Below are 11278 nucleotides of genomic sequence, written 5' to 3' on the forward strand. Positions count from 1 at the left end.
GAGAGAGAGAGAGAGAGAGAGAGAGAGAGAGAGAGAGAGAAAAGGAGTCCGGGAGAGGGGGAGGTCGCGTTTTATGCATCCAAGACTAATATAAACCATGGTTCGATATAAACTTGCATTCAAATATTTAAATTGGAGAACATGTTTTCTGCAATCCACACATGAACGGATCTATGCGTATATCAAACAAGTTCATTAATTTGACTTTCAAAATGTTCATGGAGTACTATAATACTCTACAACATGCTACTCGATTGAGGTGTTCAAATTTGGATTTAGTTCACTATTTTGACCTAGTGAATGAGCTATTTCATTGAATCGAGATATTTCATTTAGGGTTTGACTCTCGTTTTTGAGTGGGTCAACTATTTGTCATATAGTAAATCGCTAGCAACGAGCATGTAAAAACACATTACTCCCGAGCATCATCTCTCCATCTAAAAAAGAAGTGGCAAGCTAATATTTCAAAATTTGATTCACATCGACTTGGTAAGGTAGACGTGGATGCTGGTTCTCCCAAAACTTTAATGAACCGTTAAGCATCCTCTGCTCGGTGGAATCCGCCCGAGCAAATAAATGGTAGACGCGAAATAACGGTCCTATGTGGGACACGCATCAATTGGCCCGTTGTACATCGAGGGTAGGTTCGTAACTTCATCCAAGCGCGCCTTCTCCTCAGCCGAAATGACATGTGCCGAATAATTCATAAACCATGGTCGGCAAAACACGTTCTCCTCGCCCGAAATTGCTTGCGCACACTATTTCAAAACATGCTCTCCTCGCCCGAAATCGCTCGTGCCCACTATATTTCAAAACACGCCCTCCTCGCCCGAAATCACTCCCTCCCACTATTTAGGGAGAAGCAAAGTTACTCTACTATCCCTGACCCTCAGCACACAGACCCAAGCCGAGAAGCCTAAAGGCAGGGGTAGAACTGTAACTCTCCCTCACATTTCAGACAAATGCGTCCGTAAGAAATGGTTCCACTTCCCTCCCAATCCCCCCCCATTCATACCTCGTGGGCACCAAATCACCTTCTCCCCGGGAAGCTCCCTTCCCCCGAGCGGCGAAACCTCAGCCCCTCCTCCATGGTGCCCCCCACCGCACCAATTTCACATCCGCCCTCCTCCATAATGTCGGAGACGCTGTCCAGTTGCTGTCGTGCACTGGGCCATGTGCCTCTTACTCCGTGCTGCTGGAGCTGCCTTGACGATGACCGCGTGAACCGTACTGGAGCCAATTCACCCTCGCCATTGTTCACGGCATTGGAGCGGCTCCAAATTCCGATCTGTCCAGAGTCCCAGCGCTGCTTCCCCGTAGCCGTCGACCGTCGTGACATCGCTGTTTCCCTGCCGCCGATCGCCACTGCAACCGCGCCGGCCTCACCGACTCGGCAACTGGACCTGCCTACTTCACCATGCTGCAAGATAGGTCGCACCCTCATCTCAAATCACTTTATTTAGGCATTAGTTGTCTGATTTATATTCTGGGCCAATCGATTCCCAATGGGAAGCAGCACCCCTCGAGGCGTCGGAGCTCCTCGGCTGTCGGTTGGCTGGTGTCTAACGTAAGGGTGCAGGGTCGCAAGTTCGCCGCGGAAGCAGCGCTGAGATGGCTATCTTAGTGGGTTGAAGGTACTGCCGCCGCCGGATCTAGATGACGGCGAGTCTTTGTGGATTGGCCCGGGGGCGGTGCAACCACGGTAGTGCGGTGGGGCGAGGAGCGGGGTTTTGGCCGGGGCCACGGACGGTGGAGGCAGGCTGCTCTGTCGTTGGTCGCTGGCTCTTCAGGGAAGATTGCGAACACTGTCAGCCGGGAGGCACAAGACGGCCATCAAGCCATCCGGCGTAGATCGGACAGTACCAAAATAAAATAAAATCATGTGACCCCAATTTAGTCTTCAGTCAACAGACGTGTGACCACTCTCGTACCTTGCTGTTGATCTCTTAGTGTATTTCTTCAAATCAAAGAGATATGTTGTTCTTAACATTATGCATTATCTGCATCTTCAGCCACACCGTCTTCCGACTCACCGCAGCTGCTCCAACAAAGGAAGCATACACCAAAAGGGAGCTATAGTCCCCACTCAACAGTTCCCTGCATCGAATGCGCATGCCCGACATGGACAGCCATCGACAAGTCAGCACATGATGCTCACTCCTATGGATGGCGGCCAGATAGGTTGTACCCTCATCTTACTTGTGTGCAACATTTATGGCTTTGTTATTCATCTAAGCATGGAAAATAGATTATCTCATTTCACTGTATATTCATGCTGATCTCTTACGGGTCTTGTTCAGGAGTTAACGCTATTCCATAGTTCAGCTAAGATACTTGTTCTTTAGGTAACGTTGTTCCATAGTTATCATCCATCACCCAATGCTATCCCACAGGCTAGTGATTATAGTATTATACCACTTCTAATATTACCTATGTTGTTCTTTAATACTTTTGTGCCATCTAGTTAATCTCGAGTACAAATGATACATATTCTGTAGCTTTCATCTGTGTTCTCCCTTTAGTTTATGAGACCTGTTGCTGTTAGTTAACCCCGGTCCTACTATTTATGTTGTCTCCTACAGGCACTCATTACATAAATCTAACTACTAGTTATATTCCATGCATGTCTGATATAATTGCACACACTGATATATCCACAAGAACCTCACGGAGCAATGTAAAGGCCAATAAACTTGATGTCAATGATACCCAATATGATGGAACATGTAAAGGCAGTTCTTCAGAAGACTTGCAGCAAGATGATGAATCCTCTTCACCCCACAAGGTCCTTGCTCTAACTTGGCCTGTGATATGGTTACAACATGGATATAATGTCCTGCAGTGTATCTACTCTGTTGCAATGCCATGTACTTAGCATGCTGATCATGCATGTAAATATGTCATGCCTTCATGTTTTTCTGTACCTATTCCATTCATGGTAACATTTTTTCAAATTCAAGTACTGTCATTCTACTCTATCGCAATGCCATCTTCTTAGTTTGGACATCATGCTTCTGAATATCTTATGCATTGTTATTCATCAGTATGTACTTCATATGTCTACCATACCATATATTTTTACATTGAAGTGTTGTTTTAGTGCCCTGTTGCAATGCCATCTTAGTTTCCCTATCATACACGTGTATGTTGCCTTAGTTTTTTCTATACGTATTCCGCTAGCATATAATTTTACATTCAACTAGTATTTTTTTGGTTGTGTTGTCCTGTCGTATCCCTAGCTCCTACACCATACTCCCTCCGTCCGGATTACATGTAGCCGAAATGGATAAAAAAGGATGTATCTAGAACTGAAATACACCTAGACCCATCCATTTTTTCCAGATGGAGGGAATACATGTCAATATGTCATGCCTTTCTATTCTTCGGTACCTATTCCATCTCTCTGCTGTAGCATGTTTTATAATTAAAGCACCATTCTTCTATACAAGGCATGCAAGGGGAGACGACTATGTTAGAATCTAAAGGGTTACAAACAAGGCCTTTGAAAATATCCGAACACCAGGAGATAATAAACAAACTCCAGTTTTTATATATACTGCTCTAGCACAGAGAAACCCAACTCCTACTGATAATAAGCAGATTCCAGTGGCAAAAGAACTAGTCCGCTCCAGTCCAGGAAAAATATGTCAACTCCATTCTAAGAAGCGTGTGCGTATCCTTGCATCATAATATTTTATAGCATGCTGATCATATTTTCTACATGTTTCTTACCCATCTCTCTTTTATAAAATAAACTTAACAGATAGAAGAATTTCTGCACTGGTATCGTATGTGAGGAAAGATTCTTGCAGGAATTCTCTGTGCTCCAATGCAGATGTAAATACCTGTTGTATATCACTATATTTGTACATCAGCATGCATTTTATTAATCGACGTGAATCCAACCTTTATCTGATCTAAATTTAGTTGTAGCAAAACGTATGATTAAAGGCCACAATGTTGATTTTTGTAAGGAAAACTGCTTGGTAGTTTTGCATCCTGAGCTGCATGGGTGTACTATCTCATATCAGTGGGTTTGAATACTTTGGTTCTGCAGTGGGTTTTTAGTATTCTTTTACAGTGTTGTCCTGTCGTATCCCTAACTCTTACATCATACTCCCTCCGTCCGGATTACATGTCGCACAAATGGATAAAACTGGATATATCTAGAACTGAAATACGCCTAAACCCATCCATTTATTTCCGGATGGAGGGAATACATGTCAATATGTCATGCCTTTCTATTCTTCAGTACCTATTCCATCTCTGTTGTAGCATGTTTTATAACTGAAGCACCATTCTTCTATATAAGGCATGCAAGGGGAAGACGGCTATGTTAGAATCTGAAGGGTTACAAACCAAGTCTTTGCAAAAGATCGAAACGCCAGGAGATAATAAACCAACTCCATTTTTCATAGATACTGCTCCAGCATAGAGAAACCCAACTCCCACTGATAATAAGCAGATTCCAGTGGCCAAAGAACTAGTCCGCTCCAAGCAAAAGAATGTCAACTCCATTCTAAGAAGCGTGTGCATATCCTCGGATCATGAAATTTTATAGCATTCTGATCATATTTTCTACATGTTTCTTACCCATCTCTCTTTTAGAAAATAAGGTTAAACTATAGAAGACTTCCTCCATTGGGATCGCATTCGAGGAAAATATCTTGCGGGAATTCTCTGTGCTCCAATGCTGATGTAAGTACCTGTTCTATATCACTATATTTTTACATCAGCATGTATTTTATTAATCGGCGTGAATCTAACCTTTATCTGATCTAAAATTAGTTGTAGCAAAATGTTAAAGGCGCCAATGTTGATTTTTGTAAGGAAAACTGCATGGTAGTTTTGCATACTGAGTTGCATGAGTGTACTATCCCATATCATGCACATTACTGAATTGTAGTGCTTCTCTGGTTGCCCATTCATTCATTGTGTCAATATTGCTTTCGTATTACTTTACCTGGCTGATGATAGCTGTGCCATATTATGTTAATTTGGTGTAGGCTAGTTGCCCAAACATTCGTTGTGTCAATGTTGCTTTCCTATTATTTGACTTGGCCAATGATAGCAATGCTAGTGTGTTAATTTGGTGCAGGCTGCTGAAGATAAGAAGACAAACTCTGAAAACAACAGGGCAACCACATTGTTTCTTTCCAATAAATCTAGGCCAGGTAATATGGCAATAACTGATGATTAATCTGTTTGGTTCCCCTCCTAATTTATGTTATGATGAAGTGGTCGAGACACTCTCCACTATCAATAATACAAGCCTGCCAAAATCGCCGTCTGAATCTGCTCAGTATCCTCTGTCTCGATTGCAATGGAATAAATGTATGTTTGTGAACCAATGAATTGTTGAAGCAATGATGAAAATGGTGGATGAATCAGAGGTGCGGAGTCGTGCGACACAACAACTGATTAATGTTTTCAGAGATAGTGAAGCAAAGCAGCAAGAACTTGCCCACGTGCTTATGGGCATCATCTGTGCTGAAGTTGCAGATTGTGACGTTGTAGATGGTTAGGTTCTGCTCATTTATTTGCACTGGCATCAATTTTTAATTGCCCAGTAGATGTAATTTCCTGTAATATATGATGGATGTGCAACGTTATTCCCTATATGCCGTACCTTTGATTGATCGGTTTTGGTCCTGTGCAAAGTTGCTCGTCGTAATGGGCTCAAATTATCTAATTTGGCTAAAGACATGTACGAACTTTAGTGGGCCCATTAAGTCAATGGGCCGTTACTAGGCCGAGTTAATGGTTAGCCCTCTACCTCCCGGGTCGTTAACAGGCCGACATCGAAGCGGGCAACAGGTGGGCCCAATTGATTTCATGGCCCGTTAACAGGCCATTACTAAGTTTGGGCTACATATGGCCCAACTATACTGTAGGCCTTTAGCATGCCGAAAGAGACAACGGGCTTGTACTGGACCATGAAGAGCATGGGCCGCTCAGAGGCCGAAACTCAGGTCGTATTGTAAATGACCCAACTGTGTTTTGGGACTTTAGCAGGCCAAAAGAGAAACCGGGCTGGTATTGGACCATGAAGGGCATGGGCCGCTAAAAGGCCAAAACTAAGGTCCGACTACAAATGGCCCAACTCATTTATGGTCCGTTACCAGGCCGAAAGGCACACAGGGCGGGAATTGGCCCAACACTTAAATGGGTCGCTAAAAGGCCAAAACTCAAGTCCGACTACAAATGGCCCAAATGATTTATGGGCCGTCAACAGTCTGAAAGATAAACCGGGCCGGAAATTGGCCCAACACTTAAATGGACCGCTAAAAGGCCGAAATTCAGGTCCGACTATAAATGGCCCATCTGATTTGTGGGCCGTCAACAGGTTGAAAGACACACCGGGCCAGAAATTAGCCCAACATTTAAATGGGTCGCTAAAAGGCTGAAAGATATACATCCTGAAAATTGGCCCATCCATTGAATTGGTCGTTAACAGGCCTAAATCTCATCGGGCCGATATTGAGCCCAAATATATAGCATGCTGCTAACGGGGTCGAACTGACGATGGGTTGCAATGGTGTCAAATCTTTAACGGGCCGTTGACGGGCCGAATTAGCACATCTCGTATGGGCTGTGGGCTTAAATGGACCTGACACAAGTAGGCCTTATATGGGCCGGCCTGCTAAATTTTACTGTGCCGACCTTTTTCACCGGAATGGGCCATTGTTGGGCCGTGCCACGTGTCGACCTATCATAGGCGCCTCCTATCCAATGAGTGGATGACATCTGTCCCAATGGTGAGGCAACACGTGTTTCCTGCAGGCAATGATGAATTTACACGTGGAAAATCTCCATTGGTCCGGGTTGTTAACGGGTTATCGGATCCAAAACCAGACCCGATAGCTTAAGGGCGTTCCGTTATGGTGGATGCCACGCGTCGGTCACCCTTGACGAAAGCACTTCTGTGACGCGCGATTTATCTGTTCGGGAACGTAGTAGAAATTCAAAATTTTCCTACGTGTCACCAAGATCTATCTATGGAGAAACCAGCAACGAGGGGAAGGATAGTGCATCTACATACCCTTGTAGATCACTAAGCGGAAGCGTTCAAGAGAACGGGGTTGAAGGAGTCGTACTCGTCGTGATCCAAATCACCGGAGATCCTAGTGCCGAACGGACGGCACCTCCGCGTTCAACACACGTACAGCCCGGTGACGTCTCCCATGCCTTGATCCAGCAAGGAGAGAGGGAGAGGTTGAGGAAGACTCCATCCAGCAGCAGCACAACGGCGTGGTGGTGATGGAGGAGCGTGGTGATCCAGCAGGGCTTCGCCAAGCACCGCGGGAGAGGAGGAGGGAGAGAGGTAGGGCTGCGCCAATAGGGAGAGGTTCTCATGTGTTGGGCAGCCCCCAGACCTCAAGTATTTATAGGGGGAGGGGAGGGGGCTGCGCCCCCTCTAGGGTTCCCTCCCCAGGGGTGGCGGCAGCCCCAGATCCCATCTGGGTGGCGTCCAGAAGGGGAGAGCGGGGAGGCACACCTAGGGTGGGCCTTAGGGCCCATCTGCCCTAGGGTTTGCCCCCCCCTTCCCACTTCCCTGCGCCTTGGGCCCTGTGGGGGGGCACACCAGCCCACCTGGGGCTGGTCCCCTCCCACACTTGGCCCATGCAGCCCTCCGGGGTTGGTGGCCCCACTTGGTGGACCCCCGGGACCCTCCCGGTGGTCCCGGTACGTTACCGATAAAACCCGAAACTTTTCCGGTGACCAAAACAGGACTTCCCATATATAAATCTTTACCTCCGAACCATTCCAGAACTCCTCGTGACGTCCCGGATCTCATCCGAGACTCCGAACAACATTCGGTAACCACATAGAAACTTCCTTTATAACCCTAGCGTCATCGAACCTTAAGTGTGTAGACCCTACGGGTTCGGGAACCATGCAGACATGACCGAGATGTTCTCTGGTCAGTAACCAACAGCGGGATCTGGATATCCATGTTGGCTCCCACATGTTCCACGATGATCTCATCGGATGAACCACGATGTCAAGGACTCAATCGATCCCGTATACAATTCCCTTTGTCTAACGGTATTGTACTTGCCCGAGATTCGATCGTCGGTATACCGATACCTTGTTCAATCTCGTTACCGGCAAGTCTCTTTACTCGTTCCGTAACACATCATCCCGTGATCAACCCCTTGGTCACATTGTGCACATTATGATGATGTCTTACCGAGTGGGCCTAGAGATACCTCTCCGTCACACGGAGTGACAAATCCCAGTCTCGATTCATGCCAACCCAACAGACACTTTCGGAGATACCTGTAGTGCACCTTTATAGCCACCCAGTTACGTTGTGACGTTTGGTACACCCAAAGTATTCCTACGGTATCCGGGAGTTGCACAATCTCATGGTCTAACGCAATACTTGACATTAGAAAAGGTTTAGCATATGAACTATGATCTTTGTGCTTGGCTTAGGATTGGGTCTTGTCCATCACATCATTCTCCTAATGATGTGATCCCGTTATCAACGACATCCAATGTCCATGGTCAGGAAACCGTAACCATCTATTGATCAACGAGCTAGTCAATTAGAGGCTTACTAGGGACATGGTGTTGTCTATGTATCCACACATGTATCTGAGTTTCCTATCAATACAATTATAGCATGGATAATAAACGATTATCATGAACAAGGAAATATAATAATAACTAATTTATTATTGCCTCTAGGGCATATTTCCAACAGTCTCCCACCTGCACTAGAGTCAATAATCTAGTTCACATCGCCATGTGATTAACACTCACAGGTCACATCGCCATGTGACCAACATCCAAAGAGTTTACTAGTGTGATTAAACTAGTTCACATCATCATGTGATTAAGACTCAATGAGTTCTGGGGTTTGATCACGTTTTGCTTGTAAGAGAGGTTTTAGTCAAAGGGTCTGCAACATTCAAATCCGTATGTACTTCGCAAATCTCTAGGTCATATTGTAAATACTGCTTGCACGCTCCACTTGGAGCTATTCCAAATGGTTGCTCCACTATACATATCCGATTTGCTATTCAGAGCCATTCGGATAGGTGTTAAAGCTTGCATCGACGCAACTCTTTACGTCGAACTCTTTATCACCTCCATAACCGAGAAACACATCCTTATTCCTCTAAGGATAATTTTGACCGCTATCTGGTGATCCACTCCTTGATCACCTTTGTACCCTCTTGCCAGATATGTAGAAAGGCACACATCAGGTGCGGTACACAGCATAGTATACTATAGAGCCTACGTCTGAACCATAGGGGACGACCTTCGTCCTTTCTCTCTATTCTGCCGTGGTCGAGCTTTAAGTCTTAACTTCATACCTTACAACTCAGGCAAGAACTCCTTCTTTGACTGATCTATCTTGAACACCTTCAAGATCACGTCAAGGTATGTGCTCATTTGAAAGTATTATTAAGCATTTTGATCTATCTTATAGATCTTGACGCTTATTGTTCAAGTAGCTTAATCCAGGTTTTCTATTGAAAAACACTTTTCAAATAACCCTATATGCTTTCCAAAAATTCTACATCATTTCTGATCAACAATATGTCAACAACATATACTCATCAGAAATTCTATAGTGCTCCCACTCACTTCCTTGGAAATACAAGTTTCTCATAAACTTTGTATAAAACCAAAATCTTTGATCATCTTATCAAAGTGCATATTCCAACTCCGAGATGCTTACTCCAGTCCAAGGAAGGATCGCTGGAGCTAGCATACTTGTTAGCATCCTTAAGATCGACAAAACCTTTCTGATTGTATCACATACAACCTTTCCTTACGAAAACTGGTAAGGAAACTCGTTTTGACATCCATCTGCCAGATTTCATAAATGAAGCTAATGCTAACATGATTCCGACGGACCTTAAGCATCGCTACGGATGAGAAAATCTCATCGTAGTCAACTCCTTGAACTTGTGAAAAACTCTTCGCCACAAGTCGAGCTTCATAGATGGTGACATTACCATCCACGTCAGTCTTCTTCTTAAATATCCATTTATCTCAATGGCTTGCCGATCATCGGGCAAGTCCACCAAAGTGCATGCTTTGTTCTGATACATGGATCCTATCTCGGATTTCATGGCTTCCAACCATTTGTCGGAATTCGGGCTCACCATTGCTTCTCCATAGCTCATAGGTTCATTGTTGTCTAGCAATATGACCTTTAAGACAGGATTACTGTACCACTCTGAAGTAGTATGCATCCTTGTCACCTTACGAGGTTCGGTAGTGACTCGATCCAAAGCTTCATGATCACTATCATAAGCTTCCACTTCAATTGGTGTAGGTGCCACAGGAACAACTTCTTGTGCCCTGGTACACACTGGTTGAAGTGATGGTTCAATAACCTTATCAAGTCTCCACCATCCTCCCACTCAACTTTTCGAGAGAAACCTTTCCTCGAGAAAGGACCCGATTCAAGAAACAATCCCTATTGCTTTCGGATCTGAATTAAGAGGTATACCCAACTATTTTGGGTATCCTATGAAGATGCATTTATCCGTTTTGGGTTTGAGCTTATCACGATGAAACTTTTTCACATAAGCATCGCAGGCCCAAACTTTCAAGAAACGGCAGCTTAGGTTTCTCTAAACCATAGTTCATATGGTGTCGTCTCAACGGAGTAACGTGGTGCCCTATTAAAGTGAGTGTGGTTGTCTCTAATGCCTAACCCATGAACGATAGTGGTAATCCGATAAGAGACATCATGGTACGCACCATATCCAATAGGGTGCAACTATGATGTCCGGACATACCATCACACTATGGTGTTCCAGGAGGTATTAATTGTGAAACAATTTCCACAATGTCTTAATTTCGTGCCAAAGCTTGTAACTCAGATACTCGTCTCTATGATCATATCATAGACATTTTATCCTCTTGTCATGATGATCTTCTACTTCACTCTGAAATTACTTGAACTATTCAATAATTTAGAATTGTGTTTCATCAAGTAAATATACTCAGTATCTACTCAAATCATCTGTGAAGTAAGAACATAACGATATTCACTGCATGCCTCAGCACTCATTGGACCGCACACATCAAAGTGTGTTACTTCCAACAAGTTGATATCTTGTTCCTTCTTACTGAAACCGAGGCTTTTCAGTCATCTTGCCCATGTGGTATGATTTGCATATCTCAAGTGATTCAAAATCAAGTGAGTCCAAACGATCCATCTGCATGGAGTTTTTTCATGCGTATACACCAATAGACATGGTTCGCATGTCTCAAACTTTTCAAAAACGAGTGAGTCCAAAGATCC

Source organism: Triticum dicoccoides, chromosome 6B (assembly GCF_002162155.2).
Source record: "Triticum dicoccoides isolate Atlit2015 ecotype Zavitan chromosome 6B, WEW_v2.0, whole genome shotgun sequence".
In the NCBI taxonomy this organism is placed as follows: domain Eukaryota; kingdom Viridiplantae; phylum Streptophyta; class Magnoliopsida; order Poales; family Poaceae; genus Triticum; species Triticum dicoccoides.